This window comes from Lagenorhynchus albirostris, chromosome 5 (assembly GCF_949774975.1).
Source record: "Lagenorhynchus albirostris chromosome 5, mLagAlb1.1, whole genome shotgun sequence".
Classification (NCBI taxonomy): domain Eukaryota; kingdom Metazoa; phylum Chordata; class Mammalia; order Artiodactyla; family Delphinidae; genus Lagenorhynchus; species Lagenorhynchus albirostris.
In genome coordinates, this window is record NC_083099.1 from 118,810,324 (window position 1) to 118,832,386 (window position 22,063).

A 22,063-nucleotide genomic window follows, 5' to 3' on the forward strand; every position below is an offset into this window, starting at 1 on the left:
TAAATGGAACATGAATAAAAATTCTAGAGGTTTCTCAGTTCTGAGAGTACTGGAGTTCTAACCAGTCAGAGTAGATAATCATCACTAAAAAGCCATTGACTTTCAGACTTCAGAAAGACCAAGTTTTAGGAGTAAGACTGTTCTAGACATGACTATTCCTTGACAGGATCAAGCTGATCTGTTAGTAAGTCAATCATGCCAGAAAAAAATTTAATATTCTTTAAAAGAGACTACATAATTTGGATTTAAGCAATCTAACTTCCACAGTGTCTAGTATACAAACAAAAATACTAGACGTTAATAAACAGAAAAATAAAGAATAGGCAAACAGTAGACACAAGATGAAATGGAAAAAAAAATCACAGATTGGGCACTGCTGAAGAATATATCAGTGAATTGAAGACAGGCCGTAAAAATGGTGCAAACTGAAGCAAAAACTAAAAAAAATGTAAACACAAAAGGCCTCACTGATGTGTAGGTCAATATGGAGCACAGGTAAATATATGTAAAAATATTTTAAAAGATTAGCTCACGTATCCAACAAACATAAAAAAGAAAACAAAAAACACAGTTTGGGTGAACACAAAGGAAAGCACACTTAGGCATATTATTGTGAACTTGCTAAAGCTCAAAGATAAATAGAAAAGCCTTAAATGGAGCCAAATAAAAGACACATTATGTACAGGAAAAATATAACAAGAGAAATCATGACTTGTATAGGAAACTATACATTTCAGAAGACAATTGAACATTTTTAAATGCCGAAAGTTTTTTTTAAAAATGTCACTCTAGAATTCAATACATTGCACAAAAAATTCCTTCAAAAAAAAAAGAAAAAAAAATTTGCTAAACAAATGCTGAGAGAAGTTTTCACCAGTAGATTTAAAATTCAATATTGAGGGCTTCCCTGGTGGCACAGTGGTTGAGAATCCTCCTGCCAACGCAGGGGACCCAGGTTCGAGCCCTGGTCCGGGAAGACCCCACATGCCGCGGAGCAACTAAGCCTGTGTGCCACAACTACTGACCCTGCGCTCTAGAGCCCATGAACCACAACTACTGAGCCTGCGTGCTGCAACTACTGAAGCCCGTGTGCCTAGAGCCCGTGCTCTGCAGCACGAGAAGCCACAGCAATGAGAAGCCCGAGCACTGCAACAAACAGTAGCCCCCGCTCTCCACAACTAGAGAAAGCCCGCGTGCAGCAACGAAGACCCAGCACAGCAAAAAATAAATAAAATAAATAAATTAAAAAAAAAATTCAATGTTGAAGGAAGTTCTTTTGAAGGAACAGGTAGCATATAAAAAATCAGTTTGAAGGAATGAAGAGAAGGAATGATTAATATGTGGTTAAACATGAAATATGCTTTTATAGTTTTTCTTAATTTTTAAAAGACAATTGACTGTTTAAAATAAATATTAATAACAATGTATTTTGAGGTTTATAACCTCAAAATAGGTAAATGGTATGAAACAATAGCACAAAAATAGAAGTATAAGGAGAAATATATTGTCATCAGATTCTTACATTAAGAGGTGATAGAATACTACTTTGAGGCAGATAGTAAATTAAAGATGTATCTTTCTTTGAAAATAAAAATAAATGATGGAGGTGTATTTAAATATGTAATATAGGAGATAAAGTGAATTTCTAAAGGTCCATTTTAGAATAGTCTAACAGAGGGCAGTTTATTTAATGAGCCAGGAACCTCCTGATACCAAACAATAGGGAAAAAAGAAATAAAGAACAAGTGGCACCACAGAAGACAAATAACAAGATGAAAACTTAAACCCAATCACAGTCATAATTATATTAAATGCAAATAGACTAGACACTCCAATTAACAGATAGATAATATGCAACTTGCCAGAAACACAAACAATGCTCAGCTCCCAATACAGCACCACTCCAGGAGAAGACCATCCACTTAGTGTCAGTTTGACAACTTTAGACCTCCTTCACCCTGAATGATTCATCTTGACTGGAATTGCCATATTCTGTATACCTTTGCCTTTTCTGCTTCATAGAACCTCAGCCAGCACCAATATGTATGTGCTTACAGAGTATCATCTACAAGCACAAACACTGCATGAAACCAAGGGACTTATGTTATAGCAAGAGGTATGGCTATGGGTATACAACAATGGGATCTACTGGTCCTGATGTATACAATACCTCCCAGAAGCTGCCAGAATGACCTTGCAATAGAATGGCTTAATGAAGTTGCCGATGAGGCACCAGCTCAGATGTGTTACTATGTGTGAATGAGTACCACCCTCAAGGATGCAATATATATGCTTAATTCACGACCAATGTATGGAGCTGTATCTTCAATTAATAGATATCATGGGTCCAAAAAGCAAGATGTGAAAGTGAAAGTGTTTACCTGTTTATCATCACTTTTCTTAATCCATTCTCCTGGTCTTTGCAACACTGAACTCTGCAAAGGTCTTTGGAGATCCTGTTTATCCAAATGGTTAACTTCTCCAATTGTGCCAACAACAGTCTCAATAGATTTTATTCTCTGGCTACTGCCTGGGCACTCTGAACTCGTGCCAAGAAACCAGCAGAAACCCAGAAGAGTCCCTGACTTGAAGGGGTTAGTCCCTGGTTATCACCAGGAGACAGAGCTGCTGTTACACAATGGAGAATAAGTTTTGCACTCAGATGACATACTTGAATATTTTTGGTGCCTCCTTTGCACAATTTTATCAGTTAATGAATAAATGTAGCGGCCACATCCAAAGAATGGCATGGTGACGGGCTCTCGGTACCCTCAGATAAGAGGTTCTTTATTATGCTACCAAGTAAACCTCTTAAAAGATTTGAGTTGCTAGCCAAAGGTGAGAGGAATCTCTTGAGGATGGAGATGATGAATATCAGTTGTGGCCAAAAGACTCACCTGAGTGATAGAGGCTATAGTTCATCCCACTAAACTTTCTTTTACACATTTCCTCTGGGAAATGACGCCCACCAGAGTCCTGGTGGATCTGTTCCCAGGAATTTTATGAATTAAGTGGATCCAAGTGGCACAAAGGATGAAATATAGTAAATGCAGTCCTGTGCAACCCAGCACCTCAGCCCTTTAATACTAAAGGAATTATTCTCCTAGCTGCTGGAAATGTTGGCAGATAGCTGTCAGATGTGAGCTCTTCAGCGAATTGCTCTCAACTAAAGAGAACCACCTCATCTAAGGCTATACCTCCTCCTCCTGTGACCTAAATTCAACAACTGATTGAAACAGGGTCATAGAAGTCCAGTCACTTTGCTCTAGTTCAGAACTTTTAAGGTCTATCCTAGATTTTGATATGTATTCCCATCAGATCAGTTGAAGCCTTTGTGGTGACTGCATTTTTTGACCAACTTCTAACTAATCCCACTTTCATGGCTTTCACCATAGGTTTATCCCAAGAGAACATGCTGCAATAAACTTCCTGCAAGTTAATCTGTCTCAGAGTCTGACCTGTGACACCTATAAACAGAAAACTGTAAAAACTTTGCTGAAAATAAATGAAAGAATATTTAAATAAATGCAAAGGTACATTAATAAGTTACAAGACTTAATATTGCTAAGGTTTCAAATATTCCAAGGTGTCCTTTGAATTCAATATAACCACATTAAAATTTTTGTAATATTTTTGGTAGAATTTCACAAGGTGATTCTAAATTGTGTATGTAAATAAAAAGTATTGAGATGGTCTAAAACAATCTTGGCAAAGATAGATTTAGAGGATTTACGTTTCCTGACTTCAAGACTTTGAATAAAGTACATTAATCAAAACAATTTAGATTGGTATGAGTATGAACAGATAGATTCGATGAAACTAAAGAGAGAGTTGAGAAACAGACCCAATTTGTACACTAAGTGCAATTTAATGGAGAATAAAAAAGCTTCCCACCAAATGATGCTAAAACAGACATTCATGTGGAAAAAAGTGAACATCACTACCTTATTTCATACAAAAGAATTAATTTGAGATGGATCATAGATTTAAAAGTACACACCAAAGTCATAAAGCTTGTAGAAGAAATTATTGAATAATTTCCCAAAACACTTTGTTTCTTAGGTAGGACACACAATGCATTAATCACAAAAAGAACAAAACGATAAATTGGATTCCATCAATATTAAAACAGTTGCTCATATAAAACACTTTAAAAAGTGAAAAGACTTGGGGGAAATATTTAGAACACTTGTGTCTGGCAAAGGAATTCTATCCAGTATATACAAAAACCTCTTACAATTTAATAACAATAAAGAGCCGAAATTTTAAAAATGAGCATAACACTTGAATAAACACCTCACAAAGGAACCTAAGGAAGATACACGAAAGGCAGATAAGCATGTAAAAAGGTGCTCTGCTTCATTAGTGATCAAGAAAATGCAAAGTCAAACCATAATGAGATATCACTTCACACAAATTAGAATGGCTGCAATTAAAATATTTGACAGCCTAAAATATGGGCTCTTGGAGCAACCAGAATTCCCATACACTGCGGGTGGAAAACTATTTGGCTACTTCTTACAACGTTAAACAAATACTTATCCTTTCATTTAGCAATTCACTTCCTTGGTATTTACCCAAGTAAATGAAAACATGTCAAACGAAAGATTCCTAGAAGAATGTTCATAGAAGGTTTATTCATAATAGCCCAGAGCTAAAAACAATACAGATGTTCAACAGTAAAATGGATAAACAAATAGTAGTGTATTCACACAATGGAATACTACTCAGTAATAAAAAGAATGAACTACCGATACACTCAAGAACTTGAACGATTCCAAAAAATATCCCACTTACATGAATTTCTAGAACAGACAAAACTAATGTATCATGATAGAAATCAGAAAATAACTACCTCTGAGGTATTAATTGACTAAGAAGGGCAAGGAAAAAAAATCCTGAGGTGATGGAAATGTTCTATCTTGATAGGGGTGTGAGTAACACAGGTGTATTTTTCATATACTCTACACTCAAGATTAGTGTATCCCACTATATAAAAACTATACCTCAAAAAATTTAAAAATAGGAAGTAAAATTATATGTCAAGAAAGTACTAAGGGGCAACACATTGCAACATTTCTGGGAAGGTCAAGACCAAATTATAAGTTGGTCGTTTTTAGTGACCACATAATTCAATTTTATCTTCTCTTCCTCCTTGTAAAATGTCCTTCTTTTTCTCATCAGTCAGGAGATAAATATTTGGTGAGCATTCATTATAGATGAGGCACTGTAATCTCAGGTTTCCTGTATCTGATATGTCACGGCAGAGAGCTAACCAGTTAATTAAGTTACAAGTTGTTTGAATGTAATATGTTTCCTTTTCTTTACCATTTGCAAGAAGATTGGAAAAATTAATAGGGAAGAAAAAATCAACAGTTGGCAATTTTTCAGTCAGTGATAAAATGGTTGGGAAGATATTTTTTTGGTTGGGATATCCCTAGCCCCCGTGAAAGGACTGAAGTCTTATATTCTTCATGTTGAATCCTTTCCATCTCTCAAAGAGTTTGATGGAAATGAAAAAACAAAACAGATTCATTTCACAGTAGTTTTACTTCACTGTGTCATGTAGAGCATGCTTCCCGGCAGTTGAAGTGTCATTGGAAAAGCTTGATAAATATGTGGATTTTGCGCCCTAATCTTGCAGATTCTATTTTAGCAAGACTCTGCAGTCAAGTTCTTAAAATAGTATTACAGAGAGTTAGATTTTAGAAATAAATATACAAAGACTCTTTGAAGAAAAGAGAAAGTTTTATATGAGAGATTGCTATAGACTGTTTGTGCCACCCCCAAACTTCATCTATTGAAAATTAATCCCCAACCTGATGATATTTGGAGGTGGAGACTTTGGGAGGTGATAGGTCATGAGGGTGGCACTCTCATAAATGAGAATTTGTGTCCTTATAAAAGAGACCCCAGGGAGATCCCTTGCCCCTTTCTACCATGTGAAAACACAGATGGGCATCTATGAACCAGGAAGTGGCTCCTCACCAGAAAATGAATCTGTTGGCACCTTGATCTCGGACTTCCCAGCCTCCAGAACCATGGGAAATACATTTCTGTTGTTTATAAGCCACGCTGTCTGTGGTATTTTGTTATAGAAGCCCAAATAGGCTAAGACAAAGATCATCACAGGCAAAAAAGTATAGCTGTATGAATGATTTCTCTCTTCCAAGGATTTACACCTTCCTCTTGGTTCTTTTGTCTTACTTCAGTCTCCATGGACACATGGTTGTCTCCTTACTGCAAGACCCAGACATGGACAAAAGCTCCTTTCCCATCTTGCTCCTTGCTTAACAAAGAAAAGCTAAACATTGGAAAATAACTTCACTAAGACCTAAGAAGGAAGTAAAGGAAAATAAAGAAAATACAAAGTTAGAAAAGGCTTAGCCTAATAAAACACAGATTTCCGATCCAAACATAGCTGAATTGAAGCCACAATTTAATTGAAGCCACGGTCCAATTTACCAACATTCAGGCCATGGTTTTACTTCCTCCAACACATTCTACTGATTAGAGATTTGCTTAGGTTTGAAATAAAAACAAAAAAAGAGCACTCCTTTTAAACTTACAAATTACTCCTCAGGGAGGGCAAACCTATTGTAAATTTTAATCAGATAATCTTGTGTTGTTTTGCTTTTTTTCCTAATACAAAGCTGAGATAATTGGAGAGGAGCAGGGTTAAGTAGTCAATTTTGGAGCAAGAAACACAGCAGGGTAACAGGTCAGAGTGTGATCTTTTAGCAACTCCTTGTATGCCCATGCTAGAGACCCAAAATGTTCTTTACAAAGGAACTTATCCTTCTTTTTTCAATCAGAGTCTCTCTTTTAGTCCTCCACCTTGAAAGATGCTTCCTCTAATCTCCTGGATTTTTAATTCTCTTTGCATGGCCCCCTTCTGACCAGTGACCCAGTTGGCCAGTCTGTGACTTGGCTGTAAGTTACTCCCCTGGAAGGTTCCGCTCATTTGATTGGCTTTAATCTCTACATTCTGGCCTCTCCCCTGATCTTGGCCTAGACTCTAAAAGCACTGCACTGCAGCCTAGTGTGTGCTCAGGGATCCTCCTTGTCTGGAAGTTGACTCAGATGCGTGAGGACATAAACTATAGAACTCTGGGTGAGGAGTGCTCTCAGGGCACTCAGTATGTGAGTAAGGATCGTGTGTGGGGATTCTAAGTTGAAAAGGAGCAAAGGAAGTGAAGGAAGAGACTGATAGAATTTTGTTTGACCCTGGGAATTACATTAGCTTGCAACACGTATCAAATCATTTTGCTTTCTCTAATGACATGAACGCCAGAGGTTCTGACCCCAGGGATATTTAAAGTAATACTTAAAGATAATTAATAGATTAGCTCTGCTTTCCCTCTGTCACCTTGAACAGACCTTCTTTTTCTCACTCTCAAGATATAATCCTTGGCTTTTTGCTCTTTCCTCTCTCTGCTCTATATAAATCATTCTTCCATTTACACATTTTCAAATTCTGTCTCTATGCTTTTGATTTCTCACTGTGTAATGTATATTCAGTACTATTCCTTCTACACTCTGTTTTCCTTAAAAATAAATGTTACTTGACCTGTGGCTTCCAATAGCTACTTTCCTCCTGCTGATAGAATTATTTGCTGACAAATTTATTTGAAAGTCTAGAATTATTTGCTGATGAAATTATTTAAAAGACATTACATCCAAAGCACATGTTTTCTTTTCCCTGGTTTCTTACATACTGCCATCTGGTTTCTGTCCCTGCTCTATTTCCATCTACAATCTCTCTTAGACCTCTTTGCTACATTAAAAACTATGAAGTCTGCTTCATTAAAAACCATGAAAAAATTTTAGTAAACTTCCCTCCTTCCTGAGTTGCCAAGACCAAGTGGAGCAGGGGTATACAATGAAGAAAAATAGTACTAGCAAGACTAAGTATAAATTGAAAGCTGCTCCACTCCCAATGAAAAATAACACACCTTTACTGAGGTCCTACTATCTCCAAGACACTTTATTTAAATGCTAGAGAAATAAAGGTGGAAAAAAAGGATGGGTTGTTGACTTCTTGGGTGATTGATGAGTTATTGAAAAGAATTCAAGAAATTATAATGTGAGTTTTTTTCTGAGTGAATGTGAGTTCTAAAACTCCACTTGCAAAGGCCTAATAGATGTTTCATACACTAACATGCATGTTGAAATGCATGTTGAGCAAGTCCATTCTTACAGTATATGTACCTGCTCTTTTCTACCAATGAAGAGAGATTACATGTGTGACTTATGGCAATAACAAACAAGGTATGAACATCTTAGGAAATACTTGATAGATTTCTCTTTGGGTTTATAACTAAGTACAGGTATGATTTTAGAGAGTCAAGTTGACACTTTCTGACATTTACAAATAGTCATTGAATTACATTATTGATTAAAATATCAATAATTACTGGCTTTTTATTAAACTGTTTATGTTTTGTTTTGTAAAATCCAATTATAAAATTGAACAAAAGTGTTAAAAATTATTATTGAAAGAGAAAAGATATAATGTAAAAAATTACTAAATAAACATAACTGCTGCTCAGAAAACAAACAAAAACAAAAAATATAAAGCTTTGAGCAAGTTAGTTTAAAACAATTAAGCCTCAACACTATTGTCACTTTGGGCCAGACCATTCTTTCCTGTGAGAGGCCGCCCATATTGCAGGGTATTTAACAGCACATCTGGCGTCTACCTACTAAATGCTGGTAGCACCCCTCTTCTTTCAGGAATGATAATCAGAACTGTCTCTAGACATTGCCAAATGTCCCCTGGAGGGAGCACAAACTTGTTCCCAATTTTGCACCACTGGTGTAGATGGGATCACATAAGATGGAGAAGTCCAAATCCTGTTTTTAACATATAGAAACAAAAAATAACATTCAGGGGGCTTCCCTGGTGGCACAGTGGTTGAGAGTCCACCTGCCGATGCAGGGGACACGGCTTCGTGCCCCGGTCCAGGAGGATCCCACACGCCGCGGAGCGGCTGGGCCCGTGAGCCATGGCCGCTGAGCCTGCGCGTCCGGAGCCTGTGCTCCGCAACGGGAAAGACCACAACAGTGAGAGGCCCGCGTACCACACACACACAAAAAAACAAACAAAAACAAAAAGCACATTCAGAATACATAATTTTTATTTTATGATAATTTCCTATTGTTAAATTTTAGAAATGCATTTTCCAATTTTAGGTTTTTAGAAAATGTTTACAATGAGGACCCATCTCACTAAGCAAACTACTTCAATAGTTATTAACACCTCTTTGTACATTTACTGCTTTAAACCACATAGTTTTTCCACATTATGAGATCCTTTGACATATTGAGGTAAATTTTAAATAATCTTAATTAACCATATAGGACTTTATGAATCTGAACTGTGGGCTGTACCATTATCTATATATTTTAAAATAGCATAATTTCGGCTTCTGTTTATGCTTTAAATTCATTACAATATTTTTCATTTATATCAATTTCAATAGTGGTATTATGATAACCTTAAGAAATTAAAATTTTCAGTTACTTGTAAAGGTACCACTTTCTCACAAAAATAAATCTGGATATAAAAATAAAATAGTGAAAAATTATCCTACCTCTGATAAATGGGGGAAAAGTAGTTATTCATTAATATTGCTTTTGTAATAATAGTGGTAATGATGTACATTATACTTTTAATTTCATTTTCTGGTCATCACCGTGCTAGCTCTAAGTCAGGCTCTTACCCCATCCTTAAAGAAACAGCAGGAGTGATGGTTCTCAGATTTTTCTGCCTCAACTTTTTTCAAGTAGTAATAATAGCTCAAAATGGCTAGGATTTTCACTGGGATGAGGGGGGTGGATTAAACACATGCTCTGCCAGGAAGGGGTTCTCAAATTCTCACCTGTGGTTGCACATGAGTACCTCTTTGATACTGAACACTGATATCTAGATCTCATCCCTGGGGAATTTAATTTAATTTGTCTGGGGAGGGGCCTGGCCGTGTTATTTATTGAACTCTCTGAATGAGTCTAATATATAGCCAGGATTGAGAAACATTACTGGAAGAGAATAGAGCTCAACTATGAAAAAGCTATGTGTAGTTTAAAAAAGTCCTTTGGTTAGTTTTCATGGACCTTCTTTTTTTTTTTTGATTAATAGTGCTCTTTATTAAACTATATTTATAACATGCCATTTAGAAACTAGCACAATGCAAGAGTGAATCAGCTACACGTATACATATATCCTCTCTTTTTTGGATTTCCTTCCCATTTAGGTCACCACAGAGTTTCATGGACCTTCTTTAAGGGACCATCCCAAGAATGAATTGTCCATGAACCAAAGATGTCTCCTCTCCTCTCCTCTCCTCTCCTCTCCTCTCCTCTCTCTCCTTCTCTCTCTTTCTCCCACTCCCACCCCAAAGATGGAACCCCAATTAAAAAGATACTTTACAATGCAGCATTGGAAAGATTCGCATGGAATAGGATGCTTTCTTTAACATTAGGATTTAATCTGGGAAGATGAGGCCCAGGGTCGTTACCAAAAAGAAATTTCTCAAAAGAGTGGGGACAAACACAAAAGCCGCTGTCCCTGAGGATGGATTTGGGGAACTTCTCTGGCCCATAGATCTATCCAAGACACTGAACAGTTTCTGCCTTTGTGACTTATGTATTCTAGACACCGAAAGTCACTCTGAGAGCCTGACTGTACTAGCTGCCATGTCAGCTCCCAATCCTATTTTACGTATGCTCCAAACTACAAAACATCTTCCTTGTAGGACTGTGTGGCTGCAATAAATTTGGTTAATATTTCTACATCTCTTTTATCGTCTGTAAAATAAAGTAAATAGACTAGATAATTACCAAAATCGATTCCTGCTCCAATAATTTACATTCTTCCTTTGCAAGATTTTTTGCAAAGTAATTATTGTTATGAGCTTTGAAATCCCAATGACACATATTAAGTTAAATTAAAAGGTCTTGGATATTTCTCTGCCTTCAAAGTTAATCATGGACCCTCATATTCTCCTCCTCCTCTTCTTCCAGTTCTGTTTTGCTTTGGCATTTCCTTTTCTGAGATAGTTAAGGCAGGGAGATAGACTACTAACTTTCTATAGAGGGAAATTAATGGGCTTAGTGTGAAACACAGAAGATAGGGAGTAACAACTGAAGTAACAAAAAAGAGAGAGGAGGAAATGAGATCATAGACACCAAATGCACATAATTCTTAAAGATAGGAACTTGCACTAATGAGGTGTCAGCAAGGTCAAGTAGATAAGTACTAAACTTAGAGATTTCTGGTTACATGGGCATTTGAGTTTGTAAATGGATTGCGCACTCTCCTCCAGCCCCCAACCTCAGAAAGCTGCCACAATCTCTCCTGCTGCTTTGACAACTCCCCTTAGCCCTTCTCTTCCTGCAGAGAGTCATGAGTAATAACCCCAAGGCCCTGCAAAGATGCCCCTCACCCTCACTGTGGGCAGGTGCTGTCATTCAAAATATACCCAAATTCCATGGAGAAGAAGACATTATCACAGCATTGCAATCGATCTCCTCACTGCTAAAGAAGTTAAATCCACGTGACCTATATTCATGTACAGATTAGCTCAGATGGAAAAATGAAGGCTAGTGACAGTGAATCATGCTGTAAATACAGGAGTTCATAAATAAATAAAATCCCTCTGGGTAGAAAGCTCAGAGTTGAAATAAAAATGATAAAATGAAAAAAAAGAAAAATATAAAAAACATAAAACTTTGGGGGAACTGGTATAACAATTTTTTCCAATACCTGTAAATATATTTTTGCCCTGGATAGACCACCTGAGGGAGGTTGCACCAGTAGCTGAGTGACAGATACAACCTGAATTGGGGGACTTAGATAATTCTGTTTTGGTCAACTCCTTCAAAAAATAAAATACGCTAATTGTAAAAAAGTTTCAAAATTAATGACTAAAAAAAACCCAATCCCTTATTTTAGCCCCCCAATCCTAGTCTCTAATAGTAAACACTGTTACAAACTGTGACACTGTGTGTGCCAAAGTCACACACACACACGTGTGCAGTTGTCCCTTCAACAGCATGGACTTAAACTGCATGGGCCAACTTACACGTGGATTTTTTTCAGTGGTACATACTACAGTACTATACAATTACTGTGCAGAAGGTTGACGCCCCAACTACCCCCATTGTTCAAGGGTCAATTGTATACACATGTGTACGTATATATAGACACGCATATATTTCAAATATGCTTATATTTCACATATAGCTACTAATATAAATGTGTATTTACATTCACATATGCTTTTGATGTAAATGCAATCATATTTTCTACCTTGATGAACATTTCTCCTTTTTTTAATTCAATATAGTCCCACTTCCTTGGGTTAGATCCTGGCTCCATCACTTAGTACCTGTGTAACTTTAAGATATGTTCAAATTCTCTGTGCCTCAGTTTTTCCACCAAGAAACAGATGTAATAGTGGTATCTACTTCTTAAAGTTGTAATGAGGATTAAATGAAGGACCATATAACAAGATCTTAGGATAGTGTTTGCACATCAAAGTGCTGTAAGAGTGTTAGTTATTATTTTGATAATCATCATCAATATCATCATAATCATCTTCATCATTACACATATGGATTGTGTGGTACTCTGCCCAGATCCCTTCTTCAGGACACTTCTGATGACTCATGACCATGCCCCTTACTGGTAGTTACCCACACAGAACTGTTATGAACAAAGTTATGCTCACATTCCAGGGTATAATCCACAGCTAATGACTGGCTGATATGAGGACACAAATGGTCAGCCTCCTTAGCCTTAATTGGACAATTCTAAAGGGCCGTCCCAGATCCAGAGCTCTCTGTAAGCTTATGTGACAACTTCTCCCTTTGCTCAATCCTGTTTTCCTCACTCACTTTATGCTTACAGATGTAAGTCCTGAGATCACTCACAAACTAATGTGCTGCATACAATTTCCTATCTCAGAATTTGAACTGTACATCAACCTGTTCTTTGAGGACTGCAATTCATCCTGCTAACCCTTCCTCTGTAAGTTTGTCTAGGAAACTTCATGAGTCATAATCTTGAAGAAGCACTTCCCAAATGGAGTGAACTCAACCATAAAGTGTAAGGAGATCTGAGTAGCACAAAGAGAGGACTGCAGTGTATAGTATGGGAAATGGCCCAGAACCCTCATCAGGGCCATAGAACTCACTCTTGGAAGCTCATAATATCAGCTGTTGACAGTTTTAGCTCAACTCCAAACTAAGAATCACCCTCAGTCACAAAGAATTCCCTTGCCCAGTGTTCCATCTCAAGGTAGACCATGGCCAATGACTGTATGGTGTGGGAATACAATCCCCCTTCTCCACTTTACCACATACTGTAGAACTCTGAAGGACCATCCAAGGTCAGGGTTTTTGGTAATATCAATTACAGCCTTAGTTATACTTACACTGCAGGTCAGATTCTCCTGTACCTAATCCTGCGTTTCTCACTCTTTCACTCCCCAGTAAAAATTCTGGACATGTCTCTCCATCTCAGAATATGTTTCCAGGGAATCTAAACTAAGATATCATATCATGAGTATCTTTTTATGCCAATAGATAAATATCTGTCTCATTAAAATGCCTGCACAATTTTCCATTGTATTTATAATTTATAGTGGCATAATTTACATAACCAGCAAGTTAGGTCATTCTTTTTTTTTTTTTATAAGCTAACCTGCTGATACCCAAAGTTTATAATAATACAAAGACTTGCAGGTCAATTTTATTTTAAAATATTAATACAAAATTCATAAATCAACATTGGCAGAAATAATCTCACACAGTAAAGTCATGGATTAAGTTCTGATGTCATCTAATAAAGCAAAAATAAAAGATAACAAAAATTACTCTTTAAAAGTCTCTATATTGCTTTTAAAGTACAGTGCATATGGATTTGTGTCTATAACTTTGTGCAGTAATATGTGTTTATAAATGTTTAATGTATACAGCGTTTCCTCCAACACTGGAATAATTTACTGCTTCTTTGGGTGAACAACAGATAAAGTCATTGGCTTGGTATATAAGAACTATGTCATATGTTAAATACTTTAAACATTAGAGTCACATGCAGCATGTTGAGAGGCTGTCATTCAAGAGAAGTACAGGGGAATTGGAACCTACTGAAGAAAGAGAAAATTAACGTTTCTTATCCCATGTTCATTCTTGACCACGCTCTTATGTATAATGGTAAGTGGAATCATTGCAATGTCTAAAATAATATTTTATTTTTACTCTATTTTTTCATTTTAACTCTTAGGATTTGTCTGTCTCTTTTCATCAACCTCTCTATATACATATAGTTGAATTTATGTAAGTTCAAAGCAATCGTGAAATATCCTTATTGCACTTCAGAAGAATACACCTTCACTGCCTACTGTAAATTATTCTACGAATGCAAGGGTAGGGCAATATTTTTAAATCTATTAATATATTGAATATGGTGAATATATCTATTGACCATGATATTACATCATACATTATTAAAAGGTAGGTTACAATATGTGACAGAAAGCCACATAACAGAATCAAAGTTCCATTACTGACCTTAAAAATTGATAATACAATTGCCAACAGATGTGATGGATTTATGAGTAATATTTATTTATTTTCACATCTTTATTGGAGTATAACTGCTTTACAATGGTGTATTAGTTTCTGCTTTATAACAAAGTGAATCAGCTATACATATACATATATTCCTGTATCTCCTCCCTCTTGCATCACCCTCCCTCCCACTCTCCCTATCCCACCCCTCTAGTTGGTCACAAAGCACCGAGATGATCTCCCTATGCTATGTGGCTGTTTCCCATGAGTTATCTGTTTTACATTTGGTAGTGTATATATGTCCATGCCACTCTCTCACCTCGTCCCAGCTTACCCTTCCCCCTCCCCGTGTCCTCAAGTCAATTCTCTACATCTGCATCTTTATTCCTGTCCTGCCCCTAGGTTTTCCAAACTTTTTTTTTTTTAGATTCTATATATATATGTGTTAGCATACGATATTCATTTTTCTCTTTCTGACTTACTTCACTCTGTATGGCAGACCCTAGGTCCATCCACCTCACTACAAACAACTCGGTTTCATTTCTTTTTATGGCTGAGTAATATTCCATTGTATATATGTGCCACATCTTCTTTATACATTCACCTGTCGATGGACACTTAGGTTGCTACCATGTCCTGGCTACTGTAAATAGAACTGCAATGATCACTGTGGTACATGGCTCTTTTTGAATTATGGTTTTCTCAGGGTATATGCTCAGTACTGGTATTGCTGGGTCATATGGTAGCTCTATATTAGATTTTTAAGGAACTTCCATACTGTTCTCCATAGTGGCTGTATCAATTTACATTCCCACCAACAGTGCAAGAGGGTTCCCTTTTCTCCACACCCTCTCCAGCATTTATTGTTTATAGATTTTTTGATGATGGCCATTCTGACTGGTGTGAGATGATATCTCATTGTAGTTTTGATTTGCATTTCTCTAATGATTAATGATGTTGAGCATTCTTTCATGTGTTTGTTGGCAGTCTGCATATCTTCTTTGGAGAAATGTCTATTTAGGTCTTCTGCCCATTTTTGGATTGGGTTGTTTGTTTTTTTGTTATTGAGCTGCATGAGCTGCTTATAAATCTTGAAGATTAATCCTTTGTCAGTTGCTTCATTTGCAAATATTTTCTCCCATTCTGAGGGTTGTCTTTTGGTCTTGTTTATGGTTTCCTTTGCTGTGCAAAAGCTTTGAAGTTTCATTAGGTCCCATTTGTTTATTTTTGTTTTGATTTCCATTTCTCTAGGAGGTGGGTCAAAAAGGATCTTGCTGTGATTTATGTCATAGAGTGTTCTGCCTATGTTTTCCTCTAAGAGTTTGATAGTTTCTGGCCTTACATTTAGGTCTTTAATCCATTTTGAGCTTATTTTTGTGTATGGTGTTAGGGAGTGACCTAATCTCATACTTTTACATGTACCTGTCCAGTTTTCCCAGCACCACTTATTGAAGAGGCTATCCTTTCTCCACTGTACATTCCTGCCTCCTTTATCAAAGATAAGGTGACCATATGTGCGTGGGTTTATCTCTGGGCTTCCTATCTTGTTACATTGACCTATATTTCTGCTTTTGTGCCAGTACCATACTGTCTTGATTACTGTAGCTTTGAAGTATAGTCTGAAGTCCAGAAGCCTGATTCCTCCAGCTCCATTTTTCTTTCTCAAGACTTCTTTGGCTATTCGGCATTTTTTTTGTTTACATAAAAATTGTGAAATATTTTTGTTCTAGTTCTGTGGAAAATGCCATTGGTAGTTTGATAGCAATTGCATTGAATCTGTAGATTGCTTTGGATAGTAGAGTCACTTTCACAATGTTGATTCTTCTTATCCAAAACATGTTATATCTCTCCATATGTTTGTATCATCTTTAATTTCTTTCATCAGTTTCTTATAGTTTTCTGCATACAGTTCTTTTGTCTCCTTAGGTATATTGATCCCTAGGTATTTTATTATTTTTGTTGCAGTGGTAAGTGGAAGTGTTTCCTTAATTACTCTTTCAGGTTTTTCATCATTAGTGTATAGGAATGCAAGAGATTTCTGTACACTAATTTTGTATCCTGCTACTTTACCAAATTCATTGATTAGCTCTAGTAGTTTTCTGGTAGCATCTTTAGGATTCTCTATGTATTGTATCATGTCATCTGCAAACAGTGACAGTTTTCTTCTTCTTTTCGGATTTGGATTCCTTTCACTTCTTTTTCTTCTGTGATTGCTGTGGCTGAAACTTCCATAACTATGCTGAATAACAGTGGTGAGAGTGGACAACCTGTCTTTTTCCTGATCTTAGAAAAAATGGTTTCAGTTTTCCACCATTGAGAATGATGTTGGCTGTGGGTTTGTCATATATGGCCTTTATTATGTTGAGTTAAGTTCCTTCTGTACCTACATTCTGGAGTGATTTTATCAATAATGGGTTTTGAATTCTGTCGAAAGCTTTCTCTGCATCTATTGAGATGATCATATGGTTTTTCTCCTTCAGTTTTTTAATATGGTTTATCACATTGATTGATTTCCATATATTGAAGGATCCTTGCATTCCTGGGATAAACCCCACTTGATCATGGTGTATGATCCATTTGATGTGCTGTTGGACTCTGTTTGCTAGTATTTTGTTGAGGATTTTTGCATCTATGATCATAGATGGCCTGTAGTTTTCTTTGTGACATCTTTATCTGGTTCTGGTATCAGGGTGATGGTGGCCTCATAGATTGAGTTTGGGAGTGTTCCTCCCTCTGCTATGTTTTGGAGGAGTCTGAGAACAATAGATGTTAGCTCTTCTCTAAATGTTTGAGAGAATTTGCCAGTGAAGCCAACGGGTCCTGACTTTTGTTTGCTGGAATATTTTTAATCAGTCTCAATTTTAGTGCTTGTGCTTTGTCTGTTTATATTTTCCATTTCTTCCTGGTTCAGTCTCGGAAGGTTGTGCTTTTCTAAGAACTTGTCCATTTCTTCCATGTTGTCCATTTTATTGGCATAATGTTGCTTGTAGTAATCTCTCATGATTCTTTGTATTTCTGCAGTGTCAGTTGTTACTTCTCCTTTTTCATTTCTAATTCTATTGATTTGAGTCTTCTGTTCTTTTTTCTCGATGAGTCTGGCTAATGGTTTATCAATTTTGTTTATCTTCTCAAAGAACCAGCTTTTAGTTTTATTGATCTTTGCTATTGTTTCCTTCAACTGTTTTTCTTTTATTTCTGATAAGATCTTTATGATTTCTTTCCCTCTGCTAACTTTTGGGTTTTTTTGTTATTCTTTCTCTAATTGCTTTAGGTTGTTTATTTGAGATGTTTCTTGTTTCTTGAGGTAGGATTGTATTGCTATAAACTTCCCTCTTAGAACTGCTTTTGCTGCATCTCATAGGTTTTGGGTCATCCTGTTTTCATTGTCATTTGTTTCTAGGTATTTTTTTTTATTTCCTCTTTGATTTCTTCAGTGATCTCTTGGTTATTAAGTAGTGTATTATTTAGCCTCCATGTGTTTGTAGTTTTTACAGATTTTTTCCTGTAATTGATATCTAGTCTCATAGCATTGTGGTCAGAAAAGATACTTTTTAATTTTCCTAAATTTACCAAGGCTTGATTTGTTACCCAAGATATGCTCTATCCTGGAGAATGTTCCATGAGCACTTGGGAAGAAAGTGTATTCTATTATTTTTGGATGGAATGTCCTATAAATATCAAGTAAGTCCATCTTGTTTAATGTATCATTTAAAGCTTGTGTTTCCTTACTTAGTTTCATTTTGGATGATCTGTTTATCAGTGAAAGTAGAGTGTTAAAGTCCCCAACTATGATTGTTTTTCTGTCGATTTCCCCTTTTATGGCTGTTAGCATTTGCCTTATGTATTTAGGTATTCTTATGTTGGGTGCATAAATACTTACAATTGTTATATCTTCTTCTTGGATTTATCCCTTGATCATCTTGATCATTGTTTAGTGTTCTTCTTTTTCCCTTGTAATAGTCTTTATTTTAAAGTCTATTTTGTCTGATATGAGAATTGCTACTCCAGCTTTCTTTTGATTTCCACTTGCATGGAATATTTTTTTCCAACCCCTCACTTTCAGTCTGCATGTGCTCCTAAGTCTGAAGTGGGTCTCTTGTAGACAGCATATGTACGGGTCTGTTTTTGTATCCATTCAGCCAGTCTATGTCTTTTGGTTGGAGCATTTAGTCCATTTACATTTAAGGTACATATCGATATGTTCCTATTATCATTTTCTTAATTTTTTGGTTTGTTATTGTAGGTCTTTTCCTTGTCTCATGTTTCCTGCCTAGAGAAGTTCCTTTAGCATTTGTTGTAAAGCTGGTTTGGTGGTGCTGAATTCTCTTAGCTTTTGCTTGTCTGTAAAGCTTTTAATTTCTCTGTCGAATCTGAATGAGATCCTTGCTGGGTAGAGTAATCTTGGCTGTAGGTTTTTCCCTTTCATCACTTTAAATATGTTCTGCCACTCCCTTCTGGCTTGCAGAGTTTCTGCTGAAAGATCAGCTGTTAACCTGATGGAGACTCCCTTGTATGTTATTTGTTGTTTTTCCCTTGCTGCTTTTAATATTTTTTCATTGTATTTAATTTTTAATAGTTTGATTAATATGTGTCTTGGAGTGTTTCTCCTTGGATTTATCCTGTATGGAACTCTCTGTGCTTCCTGGACTTGATTGACTATTTCCTTTCCCATATTTGGGAACTTCTCAACTATAATCTCTTCAAATATATTCTCAGTCCATTTCTTTTTCTCTTGTTCTTCTCGGACCCCTATAATTTGAATGTTGCTGCATTTAATGTTGTCCCAGTGGTCTCTAAGACTGTCCTCAATTCTTTTCATTCTTTTTTCTTTATTCTGCTCTGCAGTAGTTATTTCCACTATTTTATCTTCCATGTCACTTATCCGTCCTTCTCCCTCAGTTATTCTGCTATTGATTCCTTCTGGAGAATTTTTAATTACATTTATTGTGTTGTTCACTGTTATTTGTTTGTTCTTTAGTTCTTCTAGGTCCTTGTTAAATGTTTCTTGTATTTTCTCCATTCTATTTCCAAGGTTTTGGATCATCTTTACTATCATTACTCTGAATTCTTTTTTAGGTAGACTGCCTATTTCCTCTTCATTTGTTTGGTCTGGTGGGTTTTTACCTTGCTCCTTCATCTGCTGTGTGTTTTTCTGTGTTCTCATTTTGCTTAACATACTGTGTTTAGGATCTCATTTACACAGGCTGTAAGGTCATAGTTCCCAGTGTTTTTGGTGTCTGCTCCCAGTGGGTAAGGTTGGTGCAGTGGGTTGTGTAGGCTTCCCGGTGGAGAGCACTGGTGCCTATGTTCTGGTGGATGAGGCTGGATCTTGTCTTTCTGGTATGTAGGACCAAGTCCAGTGGTGTGATTTGCAGTGTCTGTGACCTTATGATTTTAGGCAGCTTCTCTGCTAATGGGTGGAGTTGTGTTCCTGTCTTGCTAGTTGTTTGGCATAGGGCATCCAGCAGTGTAGCTTGCTAGTCGTTGAGTGGAGCTGGGTCTTAGCATTGAGATGGAGATCTCTGGGAGAGCCTTCACCGTTTGATATTATGTGCAGTGGGAGGTCTCTGGTAGACCAGTGACCTGAACTCGGCTCTCCCACCTCAAAGGCACAGGCCTGACACCTGGCCAGAGCACCAAGACCCTGTCAGCCACATGGTTCAGAGGAAAAGGGAGAAAAGGTAAGAAAGAAAGAAAGAAGAAAGAAAGAAAGGACAAAAGAAAGAAAGAAAGAAAGAGAAATAAAGAAAGAAAAAGAAAGAAAGAAAGAAAGAAAGGAAAGAGGAGAGCAACCAAACTAAAAAACAAATCCACCAATGATAACCAGTGCTAAAAACTATTAAAAAAAAAAAAAAGGACAAACAGAACCCTATGACAAATGGTAAAAGCAAAGCTATACAGACAAAATCACACAAAGAAGCATACACATACACATTCCCAAAAGAAGGAAATATATATATATATATATATATATATAAAAATATAAAAGGAAGAGAGAACCAAATCAATAAACAAATCTACCAATGATAGCAAACTCTAAATACTAAAGTAAGATAAACCTAAAACCAAAAACAAATTAGATGCAGAAAGCAAACTGAAGTGTACAGTTGCTCCCAAAGTCCACCACCTCAATTTTGGGATGATTCATTGTCTATTCAGGTATTCCACAGATGCAGGGTACATCAAGTTGATTGTGGGGATTTAATCCGGTGCTCCTGAGGCTGCTGGGAGAAATTTCCCTTTCTCTTCTTTATGCGCACAGCTCCTGAGGTTCAGCTTTGGATTTGGCCCCGCCTCTGAGTGTAGGTCACCTGAGGGCATCTGTTCTTCTCTCAGGCAAGACAGTGTTAAAATAGCAGCTGATTACACAGCTCTAGCTCACTCAAGCCGAGGAGGTGGGAGGAGGCGTTGGGGGGGTGGTGTACAGAATGTGGGGCGAGCCTGCGGCAGCAGAGGCCAGCATGATGTTACAGAAGCCTGCGGCACACTGTATGTTCTCCCTGGGAAGTTGTCCCTGGATCACAGGACCCTAGCAGTGGCGCGCTGCACAGGGTCCTGGAATGGGAGGTGTGGATAGTGACCTGTGCTTGCACACAGGCTTCTTGGTGGCGGCAGCAGCAGCTGTAGCGTCCCATCCCTGTCTCTGGGGTCTGCGCTGATAGCCGTGGCTCGCGCTGTCTCTGGAGCTCATTTAGGCGGTGCTCTGAATCCCCTCTCCTCGCGCACCCCAAAACAATGGTCTCTTGCCTCTTAGGCAGTTCCAGAATTTTTCCCGGACTCCCTCCCAGCTAGCTGTGGCGCACTAGACTCCTTCAGGCTCTGTTCACGCAGCCAACCCCAGCCCTCTCCCTGGGATCTGACCTCTGAAGTCCAAGCCTCAGCTCCCAGCTCCTTCCCGCCCCGGCGGGTGAGCAGACAAGCCTCTCGGGCTGGTGAGTGGTGGTCGGCACCGATCCTCTGTGCGGCAATCTCTCCACTTTGCCCTCTGCATCCCTGTTGCTGCGCTCTCCTCCATGGCTCCAAAGCTTGCCCCCCGCCACCCCCTGTCTCTGCCAGTGAAGGGGCTTCCTAGTGTGTGGAAACTTTTCCTCCTTTACAGCTCCCCCCCAAGAGGTGCAGGTCCCGTCCCTATTCTTTTGTCTCTGTTTATTCTTTTGCCCTACCCAGGTACATGGGGAATTTCTTGCCTTTTGGGAGGTCTGAGGTCTTCTGCCAGCATTCAGTAGGTGTTCTGTAAGAGTTGTTCAACATGTAGATGTATTTCTGATGTATTTGTGGGGAGGAAGGTGACCTCCGCGTCTTACTCCTCCACCATTTTGAAAGTCTCTAGTTAGGTCGTTCTTAAGGCAATTTAGAGTAGACCTCATGATGATAACAAGCATAGATCTTAATAGCAAACAGTGAGCCAAAAATTTAGTCTCTCTGTTAAACATTTAAGATGACTTACTGTCATTTACAACACTTATGGTTTATTTAGTATTTACTG